The following is a 27,646-nucleotide window of genomic DNA, read 5'->3' as shown; positions in this document are numbered from 1 at the left end:
CTAAAACACAAGGCCAAATATACACTGCCGTTGCTTTTACCAAGATGACATTGAATGTTCCTGAGTGGCCTAGCTACAGTTTTCACTTAAATTGGCTTTAAAATCTATGGCAAGACTTGAAAATGTCTGTCTAGCAATGATCAACAACCAACTTGACAGAGCTTGAATATAACACACAAAAAAAAAATTAATTGTGAAAATATTGTACAATCCAGGTGTGTAAAGCTATTAGAGACTTACCCAGAAAGACTCATAGCTGTAATCACTGCCAAAACAGTGTGTTTTAATCAATTAGTGGTGACATGTTAATATATTTAGTATTCTAACATGGATTGACTCAGGGGTGTGAATACCTACGTAAATGTGATGTTTCTGTTTTAAATTTTCAATAAACTTGCAAAAATCTCTAAAAACATGTATTCACTTTGTCATTATGGGGTATTGTAGGTGATATTTTTTATTTATTTTGTATCCATTTTTAATTCAGGCTGTAACACAACAAAATGTTGAATAAGTCAACGGGTATGAATATTTTCTGAAGGCGCTGTAAATCCAAGATAAAAATGAAAAAGCACTCTATACAATATAGCTGCGAGCAGCAATGAACGGGGTTCACAGGAAGACAGAAAGGACACAACATCAGTTGCATAACAAAGCAAGCACTCTATCATATAGGAAGTTTCAAGTTTTTAAGTTTTATTAGTTATATGTACAGGATACACATGGTATACACATCCAACAAAATGCTTACTTGCAGGCTCCTTCTCCAGGATGCAACAACAATAAGAAATAATAAAATATTAGAATACGAACAGAAAGTAAATGGCTCAATAGAATAGAATAAACATTTTAGCATAAGTATAATACAGGAAGGCACAATTTATAGTACAATATTTACATATGTATTAGAGAAAAGGGGGATTTGGAGGCAAGTGTTTAAATTGTGCTGAATTAGCAATAGTAAATAAGAGTCTGGTAGCAGCAATTGTGATGTGTGTGTAGCATGAATGTATATGTGTGTGTCAGTGGCAGTCGGTACCGTTTAAGATGAGGAAGGACGTTTTTTAATTTTTTATGAGCATAGCCTTATTTCTATTACAGCTTATTGGATGACAGTCATTCATATTCTATTCACCCAGTTCATTGTAACATTGATAGGTTTAGGCTACTACAGGATACTAAAAATTTTCCCTATACTATACCCATCACGAGGTTGCTCCAACCTAGCCTATGAATTCAAGTTTACAACGTATGTGCACACAGGTCGAGAGAAAAATTTGAGGTGACAGACAGTGACACTTAGACCGCCTTGCACACTCTTGCCTGCATCTAGCTGATCTAGGGTGTAATCATTAGTCCAACAGTTGCAAACAAGAGTTTAAGAAATGTTTTTCAACAGAATCGGCGGACTAAATACACCCCTGATCACACGTAAACACAGTTCACTTTCATAGCAGCAACGTTGTATTCCTTCTCGCATCTACAGTTGAAGTCGGAAGTTTACATACACCTTAGCCAAATACATTTAAACTCAGTTTTTCACAATTCCTGACATTTAATCCTAGTAAAAATGCCCTGTCTTAGGTCAGTTAGGATCACCACTTTACTTTAAGAATGTGAAATGTCAGAATAATACTAGAGAGAAGGATTTATTTCAGCTTTTATTTCTTTCATCACATTCCCAGTGGGTCAGAAGTTTACATACACTCAATTAGTATTTGGTAGCATTGCCTTTAAATTGTTTAACTTTGGTCAAACGTTTAGGGCAGCCTTCCACAAGCTTCCCACAATAAGTTGGGTGAATTTTGGCCAATTCCTCCTGACAGAGCTGGTGTAACTGAGTCAGGTTTGTAGGCCTCCTTGCTCATACATGCTTTTTCAGTTCTGCCCACACATTTTCTATAGGATTGAGGTCAGGGCTTTGTGATGGCCACTCCAATACCTTGACTTTGTTGTCCTTAAGACATTTTGCCACAACTTTGGAAGTATGCTTGGGGTCATTGTCCTTTTGGAAGACCATTTGCGACCAAGCTTTAACTTCCTGACTGATGTCTTGAGATGTTGCTTCAATATATCCATATATCCACATAATTTTCCTTCCTCATGATGCCATCTATTTTGTGAAGTGCACCAGTCCCTCCTGCAGCAAAGCACCCCCACAGCATGATGCTGCCACCCCCGTGCTTCACGGTTCGGATGGTGTTCTTTGGCTTGCAAGCAACCCCCTTTTTCCTCCAAACATAACGATGGTCATTATTATTATTATTATTATTATTATTATTATATTTTTTTGTCATTTAGCAGACGCTCTTATCCAGAGCGATTTACAGTTAGTGCATACATTTTCATACTGGCCCCCCGTGGGAAACGAACCCACAACCCTGGCGTTACAAGCGCCATGCTCTACCAACTGAGCTACAGGGGCAAAACAGTTATATTTTTGTTTCATCAGACCAGAGGACATTTCTCATAAAAGTCCCATCTTTGTCCCCATGTGCAGTTGCAAACCCTAGCCTGGATTTTTTATGGCGGTTTTGGAGCAGTGGCTTCTTCCTTGCTGAGCGGCCTTTCAGGTTATGTCGATATAGGACTCGTTTTACTGTGGAAATAGATACTTTTGTGCCTGTTTCCTCCAGCATCTTCACAAGGTCCTTTGCTGTTGTTCTGGGATTGATTTGCACTTTTCGCACCAAAGTACGTTCATCTCTAGGAGACAGAACGCGTCTCCTTACTGAGCGGTATGACGGCTGCATGGTCCCATGGTGTTTATACTTGCGTACTATTGTTTGTATAGATGAACGTGTTACCATTAGGCGTTTGGAAATTGCTCCCAAGGATGAAGCAGACTTGTGGAGGTCTACAATTTTTTTTCTGAGGTCCCAAAAAAAAAATCTGAGGTCTTGGCTGATTTCTTTTGATTTTCCCATGATGTCAAGCAAAGAGGCACTGAGTTTGAAGGTAGGCCTTGAAATACATCCACAGGTACACCTCCAATTGAGTCAAATTATGTCAATTAGCCTATCAGAAGCTTCTAACACCATGATATAATTTTCTGGAATTTTCCAAGCTGTTTAAAGGCACAGTCAACTTAGTGTATGTAAACTTCTGACCCACTGGAATTGTGATACAGTGAATTATAAGTGAAATTATCTGTCTGTAAACAATTGTTGGAAAAATGACTTGTGTCATGCACAGAGTACATGTCCTAACCGACTTGCCAAAACTATAGTTTGTTAACAAGACAAACTTGAGTGGCGCAGTGGTCTAAGGCACTGCACCGCAGTGCTAACTGTGCCACTAGATCCTGGTTCGAATCCAGGCTCTGTCGCAGCCGGCCGTGACCGGGAGACTCATGGGCGGCGCACAATTGGCCCAGCGTCGTCCAGGGTAGGGGAGGGAATGGCCGGCAGGGATGTAGCTCAGTTGATAGAGCATGGCGTTTGCAACGCCAGGGTTGTGGGTTCGATTCCCACGGGGGGCCAGTATAAAAAAATATATATATTCACTAACTGTAAGTCGCTCTGGATAAGAGCGTCTGCTAAATGACTGTAATGTAATGTGGAGTGGTTGAAAAACGAATTTTAATGACTCCAACCTAAGTGTATGTAAACCTCCGACTGTATGTGCTCTCCTCTTCTCACCTTTTCCCTTCGCTTGTGGACTAAAAAATCTTTCCAAACCATATCCTAACCGCAACACACAGCCTACATCGTTGTTACCATATTAGCTAAAGTAACATCATAGTCAACATCACTAATAGAACTAATGTGTTAGTAAACCCGCTACAATCATGCAGTAAAGTATATAGTCAGTAAGCAGTTCAGCAGTTACACCGGCGGGCCCCGGTGGCAATACATTTGTAAAAACCAAAAGCTTATCTTGACTTGGAAAAGTTCCAGTGTTGTGTTGGATAGTTATAGCCAGCTAGCTAACACAGCATCCCTCTGTTTGAGCCGGGTGTTTGAATAGGCTAAAGTAGCTAGCTGCATTTGCTAGCTAAGTAAGTGAAAGTGAGGAAAAAAATTACGAAATATAGAGCTTCTCCTTCATTTTTGAAGAAATTAATTTGTTAAAAATTGTTTAACTATGGTCTTTCTCTCTCTTTGAATCAACTACTCACCACATTTTATGCACTGCAGTGCTAGCTAGCTGTAGCTTATGCTTTCAGTACTAGATTAATTCCCTGATCCTTTGATTGGGTGGACAACATGTCAGTTCATGCTGCAAGAGCTCTGATAGATTGGAGGACGTCCTCCGGAAGTTGTCATAATTACTGTGTAAGTCTATGGAAGGGGGTGAGAACCATTAGCCTCCTAGGTTTTGTATTGAAGTCAATGTACCTAGAGGAGGACGGAAGCTAGCTGTCCTCCATCTACACCATGGTGCTACCCTACAGAGTGTTGTTGAGGCTACTGTAGACCTTCATTGCAAAACAGTGTGTTTTAATCAATTAGTGGTGACGTGAATATATTTAGTATCGTTTTATCTAAAAAGGATAACTTTTTAAATGTTTCACTATTTGTATTTTTATGAAATTCACTGAGGAGGATGGTTCTCCCCTTCCTCCTCTGAGGAGCTGCCACTGGTGTGTGTGTGTGTGTGTTTGTGTGTGTGTGGATGTGTGGATATCTGTGTGGGTGTGTGCGTGAGTGAGTGAGTGAGTGCATGTGTACTAATGTGCGGAGAGTCAGTGCAGGTGGTCAGTTCAGTTCAAGTGTTCAGCAGTCTGATGGTTTGTAGATAGAAACTGTCTCTGAGCCTATTGGTATTAGACCTCATGTTCCAATACCGTCTCCCCGACGCGAATGGAGTGAACAGCTTGTGGCTGGGGTGTGTAAAGTCTTTGATGATGCTGCGGGACTTCCTCAGGCACCGTTTCAAGTAGATGTCCTGGATTGGTGTTAACACGGCCCCAGTGATGTACTGGGCTGTCTTCACCACCCGCTGGAGGGCCTTGTGGTTGTGGACAGAGCTGTTCCCGTACCAGGCCGTGATGCAACCGGTCAGGACGCTCTCGATGGTGCAGCAGCAGTATTGAGAGTACCCGGGGTGGCATGTTGAATTTCTTCAGCCGCCTTAGGAAGTAGAGGCGCTGTTGTTGTTGGTCCATGTGAAGTCCTTGGTGATGTGGATGCGGAGGAACTTAAAACTGCTGACTCTCTCTACTGCAGTCCCATTGATGTGGACGTGTTCCCTCCTCTGCTTCCTGAAGTCAACAATCAACTCCTTTGTTTTGCTGACGTTGAGGGAGAGGTTGTTGTCCTGGTACCACAATGCCAGTTCACCTCTTCCCTATAGGCTGACTCGTCAGCAAACCTGATGGAGTTGGTGTCATGCAAAGCCACGCAGTCATGGATGAACAGGGAGTACAACAGAGGGCTGAAGACACACCCCTGGGGGCCTCTGTGTTAAGAGTCAGTGTGGATGAGGTGTTGTTGCCAATCCTTTCAGCCTGATGTCTGCCCGTCAGGAAGTCCAGAATCCAGTTGCAGAGGGTAGTGTCTAGACCCAGGGCTCTGAGCTTGGTGGCGAACTTGGAGGGAAGAATGGTGTTGAATGCTGAACTGTAGTCAATGAACAGCATTTTCACGTAGGTGTTCCTCGTGTCCAGATGTGTTAGGGCCATGTAAATAGCGATGGAAATGGCCTCTTCCGTGAATCTGTTGGAGCGGTAAGGCAATTGAAGTGGGTCCAGTGTGCCTGGCATGCTGGCCTTGATGTGGGCTGTGACCAGCCTCTCGAAGCACTTCATGATGACCAGGGTGAGTGCGATGGGGCGATAGTCATTTGGGCATGTCACCTTGCTTTTCTTGGGCACTGGGACGATTGTGGTCTCCTTGAAGCAAGTGGGGATTACAGCCTGGGACAGGGACAGGTTGTAGATGTCCAAGAAGATGACCGCCAGCTGGTCAGTGCACTCTGAGGATGCGGCCAAGGATGCCATCTGGGCCGGCAACTTTGTGAGTATTCACTCTTTTGAGAGTTCAGCCTCGGAGAGCGAAAGCACCTGGTCGTCCAGAGCAGCGAGAGCCAGCCTGGATGGCTCGGTAGTCTGTCTCAAAGCCAGCATAGAATATGTTAAGTTCGTCTGGTAGGGAGGCTTCGGTGGGTACCGCATAGAGTTTTATTTTTGTGTCCCTAATAGATTTGCGGAGCTCGTACCTGCTTGTACATGTCGCACGCCACTGAGTTGTCGGGGTTCGTTCTGCTGACATTGAATTTCTGCAGTACAGGCTCTGGAGTTGGGTTAAATGCAGAAAACACCTTTTGGTTGAATGCATTCAGTTGTGCAACTGACTAGGTCTCCCCTTTCCCCTTTCCCGTTTCTCAGCATGGTACGGATTTCTCAGTTCATTCAGGGTTTTTGGTTGGGATATATCCGGATTGTTATTGTGGGTACAACATCATCAACACATATCCTAATAAAGCCTGTGAATGACGATGTACACTCAGTGGCCATTTTACGAAAATGGTTCGCTCCTACAGACAGTGAGTCACGTGACCGTGGCTTACTATATAAAGCAGGTAGACAGGCATTGAGGCATTCAGTTACTGTTTGATTGAACATTAGAATGGGCTAAACGAGTGACCTAAACGGCTTTGAGCTTGGTATGATCGTCGGTGCCAGCCGCGCCAGTTCCAGTATCTCAGAAACGGCAGGCCTCCGGGGCTTTTCACACACGACAGTGTCTAGGATTTACAGAGAAAGGTGCGACAAACTAAAAACATCCAGTCAGCGGCAGTCCTGTAGCCGAAAACAGCTCGTTGATGAGAGGTCGAAGGAGAATGGCAAGAATCATGCAAGCTAACAGGCGGGCCACAAACAGGCAAATACCGGTGCAGTACAACAGTGGTGTGCAGAACAGCATCTCGGAACGCACAACTTGTCGGTCCTTGTCACAAATGGGCTATTGCAGCAGCCGACTACACTGGGCTCCACTCCTATCAGCTAAAAACAAGAAGAAGCGGCTCCAGTGGGCACGCAATCACCAACACTGGTCAATTGAGGAGTGGAAAAACATTGCCTGGTCCGACGAATCACAGTTCCTGTTGCGTCATGCTGATAGAAGAGTCAGGATTTGGCGCAAGCAGAATGAGTCCATGGCCCCATCTTGCCTGGTGTCAACTGTACAGGCTGGTGGTGGTGGTGTAATGGTGTGGGGAATGTTTTTCTGGCACACGTTAGGTCCCTTGATACCAATTGAGCAACGTTTCCATGCCCCGAAGAATTCAGGCTGTTCTGGAGGCAAAGGGGGAGCCGACCCGGTACTAGACGTGTGTACCTAATAAATTGGTTGTAAATAGATTGTATATTCCTCAATGTAGGAACTATCTTCCTTTATGTGTAATCAGTGAAAGCATTACCATGTTTATCTCTCAATACCACAAGGATGACACAAGTTAAGTTTAGTCTAGTGGTTTAGGTTGGCTATCTTTGAATGCAGCAGGTAATCATTCTTAAAGTCATTACTTAATATATTGAGTTTATATACCAACAATTGGGTCAATTTGACTAATGGTTTATGTTAGATTTGTGACATATTTTCAGCGTTATTTTCATGATATTTCACATTGTTCATCTGCATAATTTAATTATAACATTTATTTGCATGAGACAAAGTCCACTTGATCAATAGTTATTGCTCTAGTATCCTATGGTGCGACTGGTGCCAATGACATCTATAGTGCCACCAACTGGTCTGGTGCAGCCATCTAATGTTACAGTGACTTTATATTCACACAGCTTCTAAGGACATATACATTAGGTTTACATACCAAATGTCATGGCCCCATGTCCATCGGTTCAGTTCTTATAGCCCTGGTGTGATATGGTGCCATCTCGTGGTGTAGTGTGGCCAACTTGGAATGCAGCAACTAATCATTATCAAATTCATTAGAGGCTAATGCATTGATTCTACAGTATATACCAAATCTGGAGTCAATCTGATTTATGGATCATGAGAATAAGTATTTTTAGCATTAGCATATGTGCTAACATGCATCTATAGGTACAGTGCGTGCATCTATAGGTACCTTTTTCGCAAAACCATTAAAGACTGATGTAATGAGTCTAAATACAAAATCTGGAGTGAAGCTGATGTATGGTTCATGAGGAGAAGATGATTGCAGATGATTTTGAGCTTTAGCGTTACATATGCAAAGAATGAGTTGTTAATAGTTTCCTTGGTTTTGAGATATCAATACCAAATTCAGTGTGGTTCATTTTAGGGACATCCATGATAGCAATGACAAAGTTTGATAGGCTACTGTGGAGTGGATTTACAGTGGTTTAAATGGACATGTAAAATCAGAAAATCATGTACCATGGGCATACATTCCAAAAATGTTGTCATTTGGTCTTATGTTTCATGTATTATTTAGCATATTAGGTTACAGTGCCTTCAATCCCCTTGATTTATTTATTGAAAATGAAATACTGAAATATCTCATTTACATGCACTATATATACAAAACTATGTGGACACCCCTTCATATTAGTGGATTCCGCTATTTTAGCCACACCCATTGCTGACAGGTGTATAAAATTGAGCACACAGCCATGCAATCTCCATAGACAAACATTGGCAGTAGAATGGCCTTAATGAAGAACTGCAGCACCGTCATAGGATTCCACCTTTCCAACAAGTGCTATTATTGTGAAGTTGAACATCTGGGAGCAACAATGGCTCAGCCGCGAAGTGGTATGCCACACAAGCTCACAGAACGGGACTGCCGAGTGCTGAGGTGCGAAGCGTGTAAAAAAACGTCTGTCCTCGGTTGCAACACTACTACCGAGTTTCAAACTGCCTCTGGAAGCATCGTCAGCAAAATAACTGTTAGTCGGGAGCTTCATGAAATGGGTTTCCATGGCTGAGCAGCCACACATAAGCCTAAGATCACCATGCGCAATGCCAAGCGATGGCTGGAGTGTTGTAAAACTCGCCGCCATTGGACTCGTTCTCTGGAGTGATGAATCATGCTTCACCATCTGGCAGTCCGACGGACGAATCTGGGTTTGGCAGATGCCAGGCGAACGCTACCTGCCTGAGTGCATAGTGCCAAATGTAAAGTTTGGTGGAGAAGGAATAGTGGTCTGGCACCGTTTTTCATGGTTTGGGCTAGGCCCCTTAGTTCCAGTGAAGGGAAATCTTATAGCATACAATGACATTCTAGATGATTCTGTGCTTCCAACTTTGTGGCAACAGTTTGGGGAAGGCCCTTTCCTGTTTCAGCATGACAATGCCCCCGTGCACAAAGCGAGGTTCATACAGAAATGGTTTGTCGAGATCGCTGTGGAAGAACTTGACTGGCCTTCACAGAGCCCTGACCTCAACCCCATCGAACACCTTTGGGATGAATTGGGACGCCAACTGCAAGCCAGGCCTAATCGCCCAACATCAGTGCCCGACCTCACTAATGCTCTTGTGGCTGAATGGAAGCATGTCCCCGCAGCAAGTTTAACACATCTAGTGGAAAGCCTTCCCGAAAGAGTGGAGGCTGTTAAAGCAGCAAAGGGAGGACCAACTCCATATTAATGCCCATGATTTTGGAATTAGATGTTCGACGAGCACATATTTTTGGTAATGTAGTGTAACTATTCACACCCCTTTGCTATGACACTCCAAATTGAGCATCCAATTTCATTTGATCATCCTTGAGATGTCACTACAACTTTATTGGAGTCCACCTGTGGCCAATTCAATTGTTTGGACACTCCTGTCTATATAAGGTCCCACAGTTGAAAGCGCATGTCAGAGCAGAAACTATACCATGAAGTCTACTGTCCGTAGATCTCCAAGATAGAATTGTGATGAGGCATATATCTGGGGAAGGGTATAAAACAATTTCTAGAGTGTTGAACGTTTCCAAGAGCACAGTAGTCTCCATCATTGGAAAAATATGGAATGACCTAGACTCTGCCTAGAGCTGGCCGTCCGACCAAATTGGAGAACCTGCCAGAAGGACAACAGTCTCTACAGCACTTCACCAATCTGGTCTTTATGGGAGAGTGGCCAGACAGAAGCCACTCCTGAGAAAAAGGCACATGACAGCATGCCTGGAGTTTGCAAAAAGGCATGTGAAAGACTCTTGAGATCATAAGGCAAAATATTCTGTGGTCTGCTGAGACACAAATTGAACTCTTTGGCCTAAATGCAAAGAGCTATGTTTGGAGAAAACCAGGCACAGCTCATCCCCCGTCTAACACAATCCCGACCGTGAAGCATGGTGGTGGCAGTATCATGCTATGGGGATGCTTTTCAGCGGCAGGGACTGGGAGACTGGTAAGGATAGCGGGAACAATGAATGGAGCCAAATACAGGCAAATCCTTGATCAGAACCTGCTTCAGAGTGCAAACAACCTTAGACTGGGGCGAAGATTTACGTTCCAACAGGACAATTACCCCAAGCATACAGCCTAAGCAACGATGGAATGGCTTCAGAACAAGAATGTGAAAGTCCTTGAGTGGCCCAGCCAAAGCCCAGACTTGAATTCCATTGGAAATCTGTGGAAAGTCTTGAAGATTGCTGTTCACCTCCGCTTCCCACCTAACTTAACAGAGCTTGAGAAAATCTGCAAGGAAGAATGGGAGAAAATCCCCAAATCCAGATGTGCAAAGCTGATACAGACATACCCAAGACGACTCAAAGCTGTAATCGCCGCCAAAGGTGCTTCTACAAAGTACTGACTCAGGGGTGTGAATACTTACAGGACCAGTCAAAAGTTTGGAACCACCTACTCATTCAAGGGTTTTTCTATATTTTTACTATTTTCTACATTGTAGAATAATAGTGAAGACATCAAAACTATGAAATAACACATATGGAATCATGTAGTAACCAAAAAAGTGTTAAACAAATTAAAATATATTTTATATAAGTGGCCACCCTTTGCCTTGATGACAGCTTTGCACACTATTGGCATTCTCTCAACCAGCTTCATGAGGAATGCTTTTCCAACAGTTCTGAAGGAGTTCCCACATATGCTGAGCACTTGTTGGCTGCTTTTCCTTCACTCTGCGGTCCAACTCATCCCAAACCATCTCAATTGGGTTGAGGTTGGGTGAATGTGGAGGCCAGGTCATCTGATGCAGCACATAATCACTCTCCTTCTTGGTCAAATAGCCCTTACACAGCCTGGAGGTGTGTTGGATCATTGTCCTGTTGAAAAACAAATGATAGTCCCACTAAGCCCAAACCAGATGGGATGGCGTATCGTTGCAGAATGTTGTGGTAGCCATGCTGGTTAAGTGTGCCTTGAATTCTAAATAAATCACAGACATTGTCACCAGCAAAGCACCCCCACACCATCACACCTCCTCCTCCATGCTTCACGGTGGGACCCACACATGCGTAGATCATCCGTTCACCTACTCTGCGTCTCACAAAGACACGGCGGTTGGAACCAATAATCTCTCAAGTTTGGACTCATCAGACCAAAGGACAGATTTCCACCCGTCTAATGTCCATTGCTCGTGTTTCTTGGCCCAACCAAGTCTCTTCTTCTTATTGATGTCCTTTAGTAGTGGTTTCTTTGCAGCAATTCGACCATGAAGGCCTGATTCACACAGTCCCCTCTGAACAGTTGATGTTGAGATGTGTCTGTTACTTGAACTCTGTGAAGCATTTATTTGGGCTGCAATTTCTGAGGCAGGTAACTCTAATGAACTCTGGGTCTTCTTTTCCAGTGGCGGTCCTCATGAGAGCCAGTTTAATCATAGCGCTTGATGGTAATTGCAACTGCACTTGAAGAAACGTTCAAAGTTCTTGAAATTTTCCGGATTGACTGACTTTCATGTCTTAAAGTAATGATGGACTGTCGTTTCTCTTTGCTTATTTGAGCTATTCTTGCCATAATATGGACTTGGTCTTTTACCAAATAGGGCTATCATCTGTATATGCCATTTGGAAAGAGCCTAGCGCCATCAACTCATACAGCACTACTGATCACTGACTTTAACACAAGTTATCCCAAGGATTTCCCCTCCCCCGTTTTAAACTCCTGAAGGACATTGGCGTGTCTGTTAAGTGAAAATTCACTTATCTTTCAATTATCTAGATTGGCCAACAATTTAATCAAAAACCTATTCCTGTATCCATCTCATGTAAATATATGGGGAGGTACACCACACCCGCTTTAAATCAAAACATGTGTTCAATGTAATTTACTTGATTGAACCTTCAGTCAGTTTTCAAAGATGTTGAGAGGATGGAATTGATGTGCTGCCTGATATAGCCTATAGCCATCTATATACAGTATAACACTGTTGGCATACTGTAGCAATATAACACCTAATAAACACAGACTTTCACAATAATAGATGCCTCACGTCACGATCGTTGAGAGACGGGTCAGACCAAGGTGCAGCGTGAAAAGCGTACATGTTTATTAACTAAATAAACATACAACAAAACAAGAAACACCGTAACGTGAAGTCCTCTGGCTATACACATACAAGCCTAAACCGAACAAGATCCCACAACTAAGGTAGGCAGCCAGGCTACTTAAGTATGATCCTCAATCAGAGACAACCAGCGACAGCTGCCTCTGATTGGGAATCACACCCGGCCAAACATAGAAAGATCAACCTAGATCTGCAACATAGAAATAGACTAACATAGATCTCAAATAGACATTCACACCCTGACTCAACAAACAAGAGTTCCATAGGTCAGGCCGTGACATCACATGACATCAACCTGTTGCTTGGTTCAGGGTAGCATATTATAAATAGCATAGAAGTCTGAACTGATCCTTTACAGTTTAATACTAATAATACATACCCTATTATGCTCATTATCAGCTGTTATTAACTTTGCCAACCACAATTTCCAAACACATTTTCTTCTTAGGTAATTTGGCATGCTATCACTAAGACTAGGTAAATACATTTGAATTACAATAGTTTCAGTAACCTCGTGTGAACTTGAACAAACATGGCTTTAGGGTACGCGCTAATCCGTTTATACAGAATGTGCTTACTTCTTCTCTCCCTAGCTTGTTCATCCTTTTTGCATGACTTACATCTCACATTATGCTCCCAGCACTAGTATGCGGGGGAGAGTTTTTAATAACTGTCTTGGTGGGGGCTGTCAAGCATGTGGTGTGCAACAAAACGTTACAACAATAAAATCATGGAACATTAATGTCCTTACATACTTACTGTAACAGGTTATGGACACCAAGAGAGAGGGGCATCCAGGATTTGTATTAAAAATGTTTTGCCTGGATGGCTCTATTAGCCATAATAACATACAGCTACAGATAATGAAAGGCTGTATGTACGCTCCTCTATTTGCCTGTGAATCTACCAGAGGGAAGAAAAACAAATGCCAATGAAAACTTTCATTTTAAAGGGTTCTTTTAAAGTAAATATCTGCAGGGTATCTGGGTAGCTACTGTAAGTCAATCTGAGTCAATCATAAACTTGGAAGAGAGGGGGCACAGTTCCAGTTATAAGGGGGTAATTTGGAGAATTAGGGATGGTTTTCCAAATGGGAGAACAGGAATTTCTATTGTTTATGAGAACACTGGCCTCGATGATGTCATCTGTATGCATCTCATCCCGAGACTAAACCAAAGCCACATAAATAGCCATGTCACGCCAGTATCGCCTAAATCATTCTCAACAAGGGATCAAAATAAAGTCTAAATCTACTGAGCAGCTGTTTCAGATGTTGTGTTGAGTTCATGAAAGCATGCATCACTGCTGTGGCTATAAAAAAATACATTTCATTAGGGCTGTAGTGTAGAGGCTGTAGAGGTGGGAGGTGGGGGTTGGAACAGACGTGACCGTGCAGACTTCCGTCTGATCTGAAATCACGCAGCAGTCAGAGCAAATCAGAATCAGGGTCTGTGAGCTAGGCTGCTGCCTGAGATGACACAGGGATTGCCATAATTAACAGATCACATGAGCACTTCTGGAAGCACACTCACAAGGGTTAGGTAACTGAAAATGAAGTGACTTGGTCAAAACGAAAAAGGTCTGTTAGGTCCAATAAGGCACAGATAAGGTTTTTTTTTTGCAATAAGGGATACAATGTAATGAAAACAAAAATATAATTCACATCCTAAATCAATTTCTTCTCCACATCATGACAAACAGTCTTCATGTAGCAATTGACAGAGCACTTGGGTTACATTTCACAAGAGGTTTGTACATTTCAGTGGATAATTATTCTGATAATAAATCCATTAGATTAGTTTAATCTACTGAATATTGATGTGTAAAAGCATAAACTTTAAAACCTGCCAACACTTGTTCAGAAACCCATCTCTATCTTTGGAAACAAGGTGTTGATAAAGATACCAGTATCTTTATCTAAAAAACAGGCATCCACTTTGAAGCTGAAACCTGAGAAAGCCTGTTGAGATCTGTCTTTGCTTTAACCCTATCAGTCCCAAGACCCCATCAACAAATTGGCTTTTCATTTATCTGCATGTCCCGCCCTTATATTTAGCCTCTCAATAAAGTGTTTTATAAGTTTTATTTTCAGGACAACCAGGGGTTGAAAAGTAGAACAGAAAACAATTTGACATAAACAGTTACATTCATTCATTGACAAATGTCAATAAAAACTAAGGTCTGCCAAAGCAAAAACCTGATTTATATGAATGCTGTAAAAACCTTAATTTATATGAATGCTGTAAGTACAGAAGTTGTTTGCTCAATGGGAAATTAATATCTAACTACTCAGTGATAACTGTGTGGAGTTTGGAGTTTGTGATAGCAACTATGTGAGCTTATTACAGTATTATAGACACTATGTCCTGTGATTTCCTATGATCTTCTATGTAGAAGAACCCCTTACCTTCTAACGACTCTTGTGTACCTTGTGAGAGTCATAGAGCAAAACGTGCATGTTTGTGAGATTATCAGCCTTTCATAGATAGCTTTTAATAGTTTGTAGCTCAAACCATTTGGACTCTACAGACGATTTTGTAAAAATACCCGGGCCCGGGCCCGGGCCCCGTCGGGATTCGTCCTTGTCTCACAAACACTGCTGTAGCTCAGCCCCTGTTAATCACACAGGCTAATGGTTGGTATCTACGGATACAGAAGAAATACATGAATCCAATGGTCCAATGGTCTGTAGCTTAAACAGACAATGTTTAAAAGGGGTTAGAAGGTACAAAATGCGACATCATTATGGTGGGACTCATTAGGTTAATACTACAGTTTTGGATGATCTTGCAGCTTAGAGATTGACGAAAATTATATATACAAAAACCGAAACATACAGTTGAAGTTGGAAGTTTACATACACTTTAGCCAAATACATTTAAACTCGGTTTTTCACAATTCCTGACATTTAATCCTAGTAAAAATTCCCTGTCTTAGGTCAGTTAGGATCACCACTTTATTTTAAGAATGTGAAATGTCAGAATAATACTAGAGAGAAGGATTTATTTCAGCTTTTATTTATTTCATCACATTCCCAGTGGGTCAGAAGTTTACATACACTCAATTAGTATTTGGTAGCATTGCCTTTAAATTGTTTAACTTGGGTCAAACGTTTCGGGTAGCCTTCCACAATAAGTTGGGTGAATTTTGGCCCATTCCTCCTGACAGAGCTGGTGTAACTGAGTCAGGTTTGTAGGCCTCCTTGCTCGCACACGCTTTTTCAGTTGTGCCCACAACTTTTCTATAGGATTGAGGTCAGGGCTTTGTGATGGCCACTCCAATACCTTGACTTTGTTGTCTTTAAGCCATTTTGCCACAACTTTGGAAGTATGCTTCGGGTCATTGTCCATTTGGAAGACCCATTTGCGACCAAGCTTTAACTTCCTGACTGATGTCTTGAGATGTTGCTTCAATATATCCACATAATTTTCCTTCCTCGTGATGCCATCTATTTTGTGAAGTGCACCAGTCCCTCCTGCAGCAAAGCACCCACACAGCATGATGCTGCCACCCCTGTGATTCACGGTTGGGATGGTGTTCTTCGGCTTGCAAGCAACCCCCTTTTTCCTCCAAACATAACGATGGTCATTATGGCCAAACAGTTCTATTTTTGTTTCATCAGACCAAAGGACATTTCTCCAAAAAGTACCATCTTTGTCCCCATGTGCAGTTGCAAACCGTAGTCTGGCTTTTTTATGGTGGTTTTGGAGAAGTGGCATCTTCCTTGCTGAGCGGCCTTTCAGGTAATGCGATATAGGACTCGTTTTACTGTGGATATAGATACTTTTGTACCTGTTTCCTCCAGCATCTTCACAAGGTCCTTTGCTATAATAATAATAATAATAATAATAATAATATAATATGCCATTTAGCAGACGCTTTTATCCAAAGCGACTTACAGTCATGCGTGCATACATTTTTGTGTATGGGTGGTCCTGGGGATCGAACCCACTACCTTGGCGTTACAAGCGCCGTGCTCTACCAGTTGAGCTACAGAGGACCACACTTTGCTGTTGTTCTGGGATTGATTTAGACGTTTTGCACCAAAGTACGTTAATCTCTAGGAGACAGAACGTGTCTCCTTCCTGAGCGGTATGACGGCTGCGTGGTCCCATGGTGTTTGTACTTGCGTACTATTGTTTGTACAGATGAACGTGGTACCTTCAGGCGTTTGGAAATTGCTCCCAAGGATGAACCAGACTTGTGGAGGTAAAAAAAAAAAAATCTGAGGTCTTGGCTGATTTCTTTTGATTTTCCCATGATGTCAAGCAAAGAGGCACTGAGTTTGAAGGTAGGCCTTGCAATACATCCACAGGTACACCTCCAATTGACTCAAATTATGTCAATTAGCCTATCAGAAGTTTCTAAAGCCATTACATAATTTTCTGGAATTTTCCAAGCTGTTTAAAGGCACAGTCAACTTAGTGTATGTAAACTTCTGACCCACTGGAATTGTGATACAGTGAATTATAAGTGAAATAATCTGTCTGTAAACAATTGTTGGAAACATTACTTGTGTCATGCACAAAGTAGATGTCCTAACCGACTTGCCAAAACGATAGTTTGTTAACAAGACATTTGTGGAGTGGTTGAAAAACGAGTTTTAATGACTCCAACCTAAGTGTATGTAAACTTCCGATTTCAACTGTATGCTTGAATTGCACTGATAATGCCACCAGACTGTGTCCACTGCCAGGCTTTGTGATGTGCCAAAAGATTTAGATTAAAAGTGGAAATGGTATGATTATTATATGACCAAGTAAATATACAGCAACATGCTGAACTGTGAGTAGCTACAACTTACATTTGAATATTAGAATTGACAATACTAATTAAAACACAATAAACAACAGATGGCTGGGATGGCCCTCATGATAAATCATACACACTAAAACTCAACAGGTTATTTACTCCCAACTAAATTGCAAAACTACTATCACTCACGATAGAAGACCAGGTTCAGTACTATTCTATTCTATTTTAAGTCTACTGTATGTCACTTGCATGTGACAGCAAGTGTGAGAGGATTTTAAGCTGAGGGCTCAGTGTGAGAAATACGAGTTTGTCACGATATTTGGAGAAAGGGAAGACATTTAAAAAATAGGCTGGTTAAAGGGTAGTTTAGCGGAAGTCTTGTATCATGTCCTGAGAGGAGAGCAGAGGATTAGTGTTCAGATCTTTCTACGAATACATGGTGTAGTCTGCCAATGGCAGTAGCTGGCAATAGATAGACAGCCACAGGAAATGTCATCTGTTAGTTATAGTTCATGTATCGCAGCCATTGTTTATCAGCTCGATTATATATTAAACCTAGAGGGAACCTGAGTTCACTCACAGCCTCATTTGTACCCTGGATAGAGTGAGAAATGTTTTTTCTCTGTGCGACTGATTCCAGCTGCAGAGTTGGCAAAGTTAAATTCAAAACGGTACAATTTGCAATCAGACGGTCTGCAGCAGCAGTTGCTTTTGAACCGGGGCAGGAGATTAACTCAACTTTACTGAAAGGGAATGTGATGATAAGAGGTGGAATGTAACTAATCAGCACAATGAGAGCTAAAAGGGTTGACCCCAGGGCTTAATCCACTGGCCGCTGAGGGGGCTAGGCAGAACAATGTGGCCAGACTCATGTGCTTCACCCAGGAATGCATGACAATACAAAATAGCCCTCTGACAGGGTGATCTAAGCCCTCCACATACTGTAAGGTAAATGTGTATCTCTGTGTGTGCGTGTGCGTGTGTGTGTGTCTGTGTGTGTGTGTGTGTGTCAGCGTGTGGGGGAGGGCGATAGAGAGAGTGTGAGAGTGTGAGAGTGTTGATGGGGTGATCATGACTGATGCACAGAGGCATGTACTGTTGGCTACAGTAGCACTGTAACACTGTACATCATCAGATCTATTCTTGTGGTGCAGTGAAATTTTGACACAATGTCAATACAATATCCTATGTCTAATACAGTACATCATCAGAAAACAATGAGTAAGTAAATTACCACTAAAGGCTTGCAGTACAGTAGTAAGTGCCTTAGACTATAAGCTTAGAAACTTTGAGAGTTCCTACCTTTGGCTGTGATGGAGCCGGACTGTTGGTGTCCCTCCTCCAGGGGTGTCTGCTGGACAGGTTTGGGTCGCACTACATGTAGGTTCCCCTCACTCCCAGCCCTCATCAGCCTCTCCCCGACCCGCAGCATACAGGAGCGGTTACCCGCCGGGCAATCCTTTCTCTGAGAGGGCTGCTTGGACCCTGCCGATGAGGGTCTGCCCAGCCTGGACGACTTGGATGTCATCTTTCCACCGCCAAGAAGAATTCCGGTCAGATACTCCAGGACGTCTTGTATATCCCTCTGGCTGGCTCCTCTCTCTCACACACTTCTGTCAGTCAGTCAGTCCAGTTGGTAATCAAACTCTCAGTAGTCTGAGAGTGCCAAGCCTTGACCGGACACGGAGGCTGAGCTGTCTGTCGCCTACAAGAAAAAAGTATCTTCAGACAAAGCCCAGCTCCTTAGATAGACTGTAGTTCATCAGCATGATTCCACATGTGCAATCTGCTGTGCTGTGCCTTGCAGTACAACGGTCTGCGAGTCTGCATTGGGAGAGTCAGAAGCCTTACAAGCTCTCTCTCTGTGTCGCTGTCCTGTTGCTGTTGCTGTCCCTCTCTCTCTCGCTCTCACTCTCTCTCTCTTTCAGTTAATCTCTTCACATGCTTATAGTAAGTGATCCTTAGATGATCCCACGCTGGTGACAAATTACCTCTAATCTAGTCAAACGGATACCAGGGGTATAAGTAAAACCCATCCTTAATATGAAGGTAATCTCAGCACGGAATGTTTAGCCTACACAGTATTAACGGCATAAGGCTGCAGAGAGCACAGATGATTACAGTTTGACAGTTGTCCTGCTTCTGCTGGGTAGGCATGGATGCCAGCACATGCAGGCAGCTACAGCCTCACTAACAAGAGGCAGATATGTTCTATAGTGTAGTGAGCTCTGCTCTCTGATAGGCTGCCTCAGGGAAATCTGCTTGCTGGTTAGTGGAGAGTTCACATCATCAGAGACTACAGATATAGAGGTAAACCGACAGACAGACTAACAGATAAGTTGACATTTAAGATAATGGTAGGCTACATAGAGACAACAGGGAATTGGTTCATTGTTAGAATATCTCAGAATAATGAGTGGTTTTTTGGGACAAAATCCAAACAGTTGATGTGCGTTTAGATGACAGGAGAGATTGGATGTGTTAGAAAATGCCATGACAGAAAACAGTAACAACTAAAAAAAAGGTGGATACAAATAAATAGCATATATTACAAGTAAATTAAAAAGCTGGTTATATATCAAATAAAACACCTTATTTGACAATAAAAGGTCAGATAAAACACCTTACATTGCGTCCACATGTCAAAATCCACCTGAATAACATGACATGAAAGCGTCTAGAAAATCAAACCCCAGTATAACAAACTCACCCAGAAAAATCTGAAACGTGTAAGACACTCAAAAAACACCACAGGGCAAGAGACATAATGCAGATGTGCTGCCATGCGAGCAAGTCCTCTGTCCTGCCCTCGTTTGAAGGGTCGGGAGCATTCAGGAATTATAACTGACCCAGCGATGCTCCCAGCCTCCATAGCCTAAAGAAAATTAGGATGTGACAGTCGGATAAACAGAGCCAGGAAATCACAAATGAAAGCCATCATGTCAATCAACTGAACACACTCGCTAATCCTTCTCTGTGGCCACATTTAGAAAACATACGTATGTAGATTATGTTTAAATAATCCCTTCTATTAAAAGAGTATATGTAGGTTATTGTGGTGAAATTCATCTGTCTGTGTTGCTGGTTGGAACTATCCTCCTCCTCATAGCCACAGAAACCAACAGTACAGGACCTAAATGTGGGGTAATGGACTGTGGTTCAGCCCTGTGGCTCAGCTTCTCAGTAAACCAGTGATCTCCACTCTCCCTATCCTACTGGACCTCCTGGAGTTAAACTAAATGATCTGTATTACTATCCTCTATAAAGTCCTGGCCGCTTCACAGTTAAATGACCCAGTTCAATCATATAGTATAAGGGACCGATTATCTCTGTAGTGGTGGTGGAATTAGAGACTCTTCCATTGGACTGTTCCCTCATCATGATACTGACACGGGATGGTCAAACTTCATCACTACAGGAACAGCCCTGAGTGGCTCCATGGCATTTGGTCATGAGAAAGCTCTGCATTGGTAACAGAAGTCCCGAACTATTGGTGACTTAACATTTCTATGGCACTGAAACATCGAAGGTAACTCCTGCCATAACCATTTCTGTTGGGTGAAACTGGGTCACTGAAATTCTTACCTTCAAATTGTAGGCTAAACATGGCTTGGAGACTATTCTTGTCTTCAGTAGAGAAGACAGACCCCAGACTATCTGAAACACAGCCAAATAATTCCTCAATTTTAGATTCACGAACAGGACAGTCGCAACTAAGTGTTTATTTACTGACAATCATTTCAGATGTAGAGCATGTTTATTGTTAAAATCACTGCCCCCAAAATGACCCATTGTGCAATTTTCCCGAGACCAATTTAAATGTTATAGTCTACTAAATGCTAAAACACTATGTTCTAAAGTGTACACACAGTTTATGCAATACAGAGGCATAGGACCGTATTGATTAGATGCATCAATAATTGTCATCATAATAATTAAGATAACTGTCCTCTGTATCATATATAGGTTTGTGGTCTATTTGCAGGCTAATGTCCAAAAAGATCTCCCACCACATGTTACAGAGGGAGCCACTTTCTGCTGTCATGATTCTCTGAAGCACAAGAATGGCTTTAATAGGGGTTTATTTTCAGCAGCTCTGCTCTCTCCCTTCATGTCCTGAGGAAGGGCCAAGGGGGTTTCCCTAGCCCTGAAAAATAGCACACACACACAGGCCAGGAAGCACACAGAGGTCCCTAGCTATGCTTTCCGGGTAATAGGAATATGACCTGGCACAAGTAGTATGACCAGTATGTGGTGGGCACTTGAGTGGGCACTGTTTTACAATGGGGCAATAAATAAACTAAATAAAGCCATGTATAGAAACACCAGAAACATTATAGGGAATGCTTAAACATCTATACCACTGAGGGTTAGACATCATCTTTATGTAGCTAATAGCCAATGACAGGTGTTGATAGCGTGACACATTCTGTACTTTTCACAGCACATTGCTCACACAGGCTATAGGGTGATTTTTTCAATGTAAGTGAATGTAAGTATGTACTGTATTCTTACATATCCAAAATCTATTGTGTAGAACCAGATAATTGTTGCTCTACTCTGGTGTTGTTATTGATACTGAATGACTTATTTAAGGTGGGGTCCTGGAACAAGCATTTTTTAAAGAAGTGTCTTCTCATAGCACTCTCTGAGGCCCTCGTGTGGCCATTCATGAGTATCATATTTGGTACATTTTTCAAACCCTTTCTAAAATGATTGGCTGTTGGAAGAAGCCTCACCTCTGATTACAACAGTTTTACTTTAGAGTAGTCATATACTATGCTTCATCAGTCAATGTAAAATCATATTTTAAGTACCAAAACATTACATTACATGCAACATTAACTTGGTGGTTTCTGAATGAAACCAACAAACCATTCAGCTATTTTCAGGAGGGCTCAGAGAAACAGAGGGCCCTTTATTCCTGCTTGCCAAGTGGCTTATGGTTTATTTACTTTATTCCCACTCTTGGCCACAGAAACTGATGGATACGTCCAGGAGAGTTTACTATCACAGAGAAATGACAAAGGACAGGAAGGGAGGAAATGTATTCAAATAAAGTGTTTCCTCTCCATTAGGCCCTGATATAAAAGTGTCGCCAATTCAGTCAATTTCTCCACAGACTGGGCATAAAGTTGTGTGTCATAATCATTTAGGAGTCATTCTAGTTTTTTTATGTAATTGAAGCACATTGTAATGGTCTCAACTAAGAACGCCTTCAGAAAGTATTCAGACCCCTTGACTTTTTCCACATTTTGTTACGTTACAGCCTTATTCTAAAATTGATTAAATCTTTTTTTCCCCCTCATCAATCTACACATAATACCCCATAATGGCAAAGCAAAAACAGGTTCTGATTTTTTTCCTAATAATTTTTTTTTTGATAAACTGAAATATAACATTTACATAAGTATTCAGACCCTTTAACTCAGTACTTTGTTGAAGCACCTTTGGTAGCGATTACAGCATCGAGTCTTCTTGGGTATGACGCTACAAGCTTGGCACACCTGTATTTGGGGAGTTTCTCCCATTCTTCTCTGCAGATCCTCTCAAGCTCTGTCAGGTTGGATGGGGAGCGTCACTACACAGCTATTTTCAGGTCTCTCCAGAGATGTTCTATCGGGTTCAAGTCCGGGCTCTGGCTGGGCCACTGAAGGACATTCAGAGTCTTGTCCCGAAGCCACTCCTGCGTTGTCTTGGCTGTGTGCTTAGGGTTGTTGTCCTGTTGGAAGGTGAACCTTCGCCCCAGTCTGACGTCCTGAGCGCTCTGGAGCAGGTTTTCATCAAGGATCTCTCTGTACTTTGCTCCATTCATCTAGTCCCCCAGTCCCTGCCGCTGAAAAACATCCACACAGCATGATGCTGCCACCACCATGCGTCACCGTAGGGATGGTGCCAGGTTTCCTCCAGACATGACGCTTGGCATTCAGGACAAAGAGTTCAATCCTGGTTTCATCAGACCAGCGAATCTTGTTTCTCATGGTCTGAGAGTCTTTAGGTGCCTTTTGGCAAACTCCAAGCGGGCTGTCATGTGCCTTTTACTGAGGAGTGGCTTTCGTCTGGCCACTCTACGATAAAGACCTGATTGGTTGAGTGCTACAGAGACGGTTGTCCTTCTGGAAGGTTCTCCCATCTCCACAGAGGAACACTGGAGCTCTGTCAGAGTGACCATCGGGGTCTTGGTCACCTCCCTGACCAAGGCCCTTCTCCCCCGATTGCTGTGTTTGGCCGGGCGGCCAGCTCTAGGAAGATTCTTGTTGATTCCAAACTTCTTCCATTTAAAAAGAATGATGGTGGCCACTGTGTTCTTGGGGACCTTCAATGCTGCAGACATTTTTTGGTACCCTTCCCCAGATCTGTGCCTCGACACAATCCTGTCTCGGAGCTCTACGGACAATTCCTTCGACCTCATGGCTTGGTTTTTGCTCTGACATGCACAGTCAACTGTGGGACCTTATATAGACAGGTGTGTGTCTTTCCAAATTATGTCCAATCAATTGAATTTACCACAGGTGGACTCCAATCAAGTTGTAGAAACATTACAAGGATGATCAATGGAAACAGGATGCACCTGAGCTAAATTTTGAGTCTCATAGCAAAGGGTCTGAATACTTATGTAAATAAGGTATTTCTGTTTTTTATTTTAAATACATTTGCTAACATTTCTAAAAAAACTGTTTCGCTTTGTCATTATCGGGTATTGTGTGTAGATTGCTGAGGGAAAACATATATTTAATCAATTTTAGAATAAGGCTGTAACGTAACAAAATGTGGAAAAAGTCAAGGGGTCTGAATACTTTCCGAAGGCACTGTAATATGACTGAGGCTCCCCTTCTCAAAAGGCTTGTGACCATTACATATCCTATTTCTATGCCTGTGATGTCATCACATAAGACATCAGAGATGATGTTGGGGGGAACAGATGATATAATATTATGGAACTAAAATATTTGTAATCTGAATAATATACAATTAATATTCTGCCCCTTAAAATCATCAGTTTTAAACCTTCTGTATGACAACACTCATCTGCTCCCACAAACAAACCATATGTCAGATTAAAACCTCAAAGTGTCAGATGCTCCTAAACCTCTGACTAAGTAATTACTTTATTTATTTGCATATGGAGGCTTCGCAGTTCGGATTATTCGGTATGGGACGCCATTTGTTCCAAATATACACATTTCCTCTGTTGTGATGTTATTGTCGCTGGCTGTTGTGGGTGGGTTGGCCTAAAAGAGCTTTGTTTTGATTTATTTTCTGTCCAATCTGGCCCTCTGTGTGTGGACCATGTTGTGATCCCATGGGGTTCATTTGCTGACTCTGTCCCCTTAACACATAGCCTGCTGTGGGCTCTGTCTGCCTCTGAATGATTGGGTCATGTGCTGCTAGGCTTAATCTATTTTTTGCCTGGGGTATTTAGTGATTTCATCATGCCTTGGCTTTCCCCACTTGAGCTATGATGTCAACTTTTACTCTCTAGTCTATTTTATAGGCTACAGCTATGTGAGGTGATTTTTTTGGATGTTTCAGATTCTTTGTCTCAAAGCAAGATGACACTTGATTCTGATTAAATCATACAGTAATAAATTGAAAATATGAATGTTGATGATTGTACATTTATTTTATAAATTTTTTTATGCTGCTTGGAAATTATATACTTTATGTTATGGCAACAGTGCTGTTGGATAATTGGCTGAGTGCCCAACTCTGCCTTGGTTGGTGGAGTATTAAACAACAGCTTTGCTGACTTGAATAGAACAGAGTACTAATAATATCTAATACTGGGGTACTGCATTACAAATGCCATGCAAGCGGTTGTGGTTATTATCATTACAAATGTGTTACTTAGGCCTACAGATTACACATTTAACTTTACCACAATAAACAACAAAATGTGATAAACGTGCAGTTTATCGTTGCAAGATCAAATTCCCCAATGAGTTACTATGCTATCACCACTAGAGGGCAACACGTATTCTAAAACTCTGCACCTTCAAATCACTGTTACAAAGGGAGAATCTAAATTGGATTTCAGCGATTCCTCGCATCCTCTCGTCTGTCCTCTCCTCGCCTCCTTTTGAAAAAGGTAAAAGGTAATCAGATGTGCAGAGAAAAATTGGAAAAGAATGTGCTTGTATGAAATGAAACTCTCCTTTCTCTCTAGCTCGTCGTCAGGCAAATTCAATCACATAGGTGGAATCCCAAAATACATGTGTTAAGTGCAACAACAAAAAAATAGATAGTTGTGCTATACATTTTAAGAAGCATATTGCTTTTAAATGTGTGCATGCTTTTCTCATCTGAGAAAACAACAGCTGTTTCAAAAGGTGTGTGGTGGATTTAACAACTCTTCTGCAGTAGGATACACCTGAGCATCCTCTGCTGGAGGAGACATTCAAGAAGAGGAGCAAACTCCCCCGTTCATATTGACACTCTCCTACATATGGCGACAGCTTAACAGTTTTTCCGGGTCACCTCCTCACGGAGGAGTGGAGGAGAGGACAGACTTTCACTCAATTGAGAATCTCTCAAAATATCAGTCATTCATAGGCTGAACCATTTTAATTCTATGGAAATGGAAAGGTAAATCACAATAGAACAGAAAAAACATAGTACAATTTTGCTCCTATGCATAATCAACAATACAATTGCTCTGAAAGATGAAATGTCGGACTAGCCAACCGACAATGTTGTTTAATTTGTTTAGAATTTATTATGTTGCTGACACAACATCTATAATGAATGTTGACTATAACACATAAGCAAAGTCTACTTATAGAATTACAACAGTAAGGGCCTATGCAAAGGGAAAAACAAAATCTTGACGTCTTTAAACTGTCAATTATAATTAAAGCATTTCAACTGCAGTGAACATGCTTTTCTTACATGCCTCTGAATTACATCAGAAACAATTATATAAATTAGTGTCAGAGGGTTCACAATGTCTCATGTTTTTTTCTATTGAAGAAACACACTTCCCAAACACTCCACAAGGGCCCTTTAGCTCCAGTCCTGTTCCACTGGTGCACTAAGCTGTCACAATCAGCAAATCAAATTACTGGGACAGCCCATTAATTCACTATGAGTAACCTATGTGCTTCATCAATAGAAATCACCAGCATTACTGAAGGAGCTGATGGGGTGAAATCTGTTTTTCAATATGTATTTGATTGTGCATGCATAATTGCTCTATCTAACCTGTGAGGATTAGATCATGTTTTTTTTATCCATTATTTTCAAACATTGGCAAATGTGTCCCAAAATTCATCCTTTGTTCAAATTCTTTTTATCACAAAGTATTGGTTGAATAAATTAGTTATTTTTAAATCTCCAATGCATGGTGACATTTTTTTTTTAATAAGACACTTATATTTCCTGTAGTAGTCGTTAACCAGTGTTACTGAATGGAGACCCCAGTGTCGCTCTTCCTTAAAAATGTGACATTGTTCTTGGCTGCAGATGGCCTATTGTTCTCACCCAGTATGGTCAGGACAAATATGGACTCTGACAAGTTTCCCCTCAAAACCAACTGTCTGAAAAAACAATAACAATAGGTTTCAATTCTGTTTAAGTTAGTTAAACTTACAAATACTGTATGTGAACAACCATGAATACATAATACAATCTCTGTGTATATTGTGAGGTGAGGTGTTGCTAAATAAGATGTTTGAGACAATTGCTTCAGTGGTGGTCAACCCCCACCCCCCACACATCCCTCCCCTGAGTCTCCACAGCGGTTAGGCTATATCCCTATTGAAGTGTGTGGTATTGATCTTCAGTGTGATTCCATTCCAAAACCACACAGCTCTGAGGCACTGAATCTTAAAACAGAATATCTCACACAAAGACTTCACATTCTAGAAAATAGGATTATATTCACCAGTGAAAACAGAAAAACAAATAATAATAGCATCACCTCCTATTCATTGGACTAAACTGTATTTGATTAATTAAAGTGCCATATTGCCTGGCCCTCAGGGCAGACTCAGATGAACTGTAAGCAACGCTGAGTGAAAGGGGGAGGGGTGGAGACATACCTAGTCTGCTGCCTCTGTGACTGGCTATGGATGGGGCTTTACCAGGGGAATACATTTCAGATTTAGGGATTATGTTGCTCAATCAGACTCTAAGAGATTATGCTATTTAGACAGACTAGGATATTACAACAGTTTTAATGTTTTTTATATTGTGTGAAAACAATCCGTTATTTGAATAGAGCCATCAAAGAGCACCACAGATGTAAAGCGATCCCTTTTGAGGTAAACGTTTTTCACTAATCTCAGATTTTAAATGTGTACAAGTTAATTGGCCTTATTTTGCCCTATTTGGCTCGATTTCAATAATCCAAATAAAATATGACAAACTGAAATCCACAAGAGTGGTAACAGTAAAGCCTGTCTGGATACAAATTGTTATTTTCACAGGAGCAGGATGTCACACATTTGGAAAGGAGTAAATTATAGATTTTAAGAAGATAATTGTAG

At 41.7% G+C, this 27,646-nt stretch overlaps 1 non-coding gene across 1 annotated transcript; it reads right to left on the bottom strand.

The window, feature by feature from the left end:
* Window positions 1-2,352: 2,352 nt before the first annotated feature.
* Window positions 2,353-2,425, bottom strand: trnat-ugu. Its single transcript has one exon. It is a non-coding gene; the product is annotated as a tRNA-Thr (tRNA).
* Between the last annotated feature and the right edge of the window lie 25,221 nt (window positions 2,426-27,646).

Source organism: Coregonus clupeaformis, chromosome 21 (genome assembly GCF_020615455.1).
Source record: "Coregonus clupeaformis isolate EN_2021a chromosome 21, ASM2061545v1, whole genome shotgun sequence".
Classification (NCBI taxonomy): Eukaryota; Metazoa; Chordata; class Actinopteri; order Salmoniformes; family Salmonidae; genus Coregonus; species Coregonus clupeaformis.
This window is presented reverse-complemented; position numbering and strand designations above follow the sequence as displayed.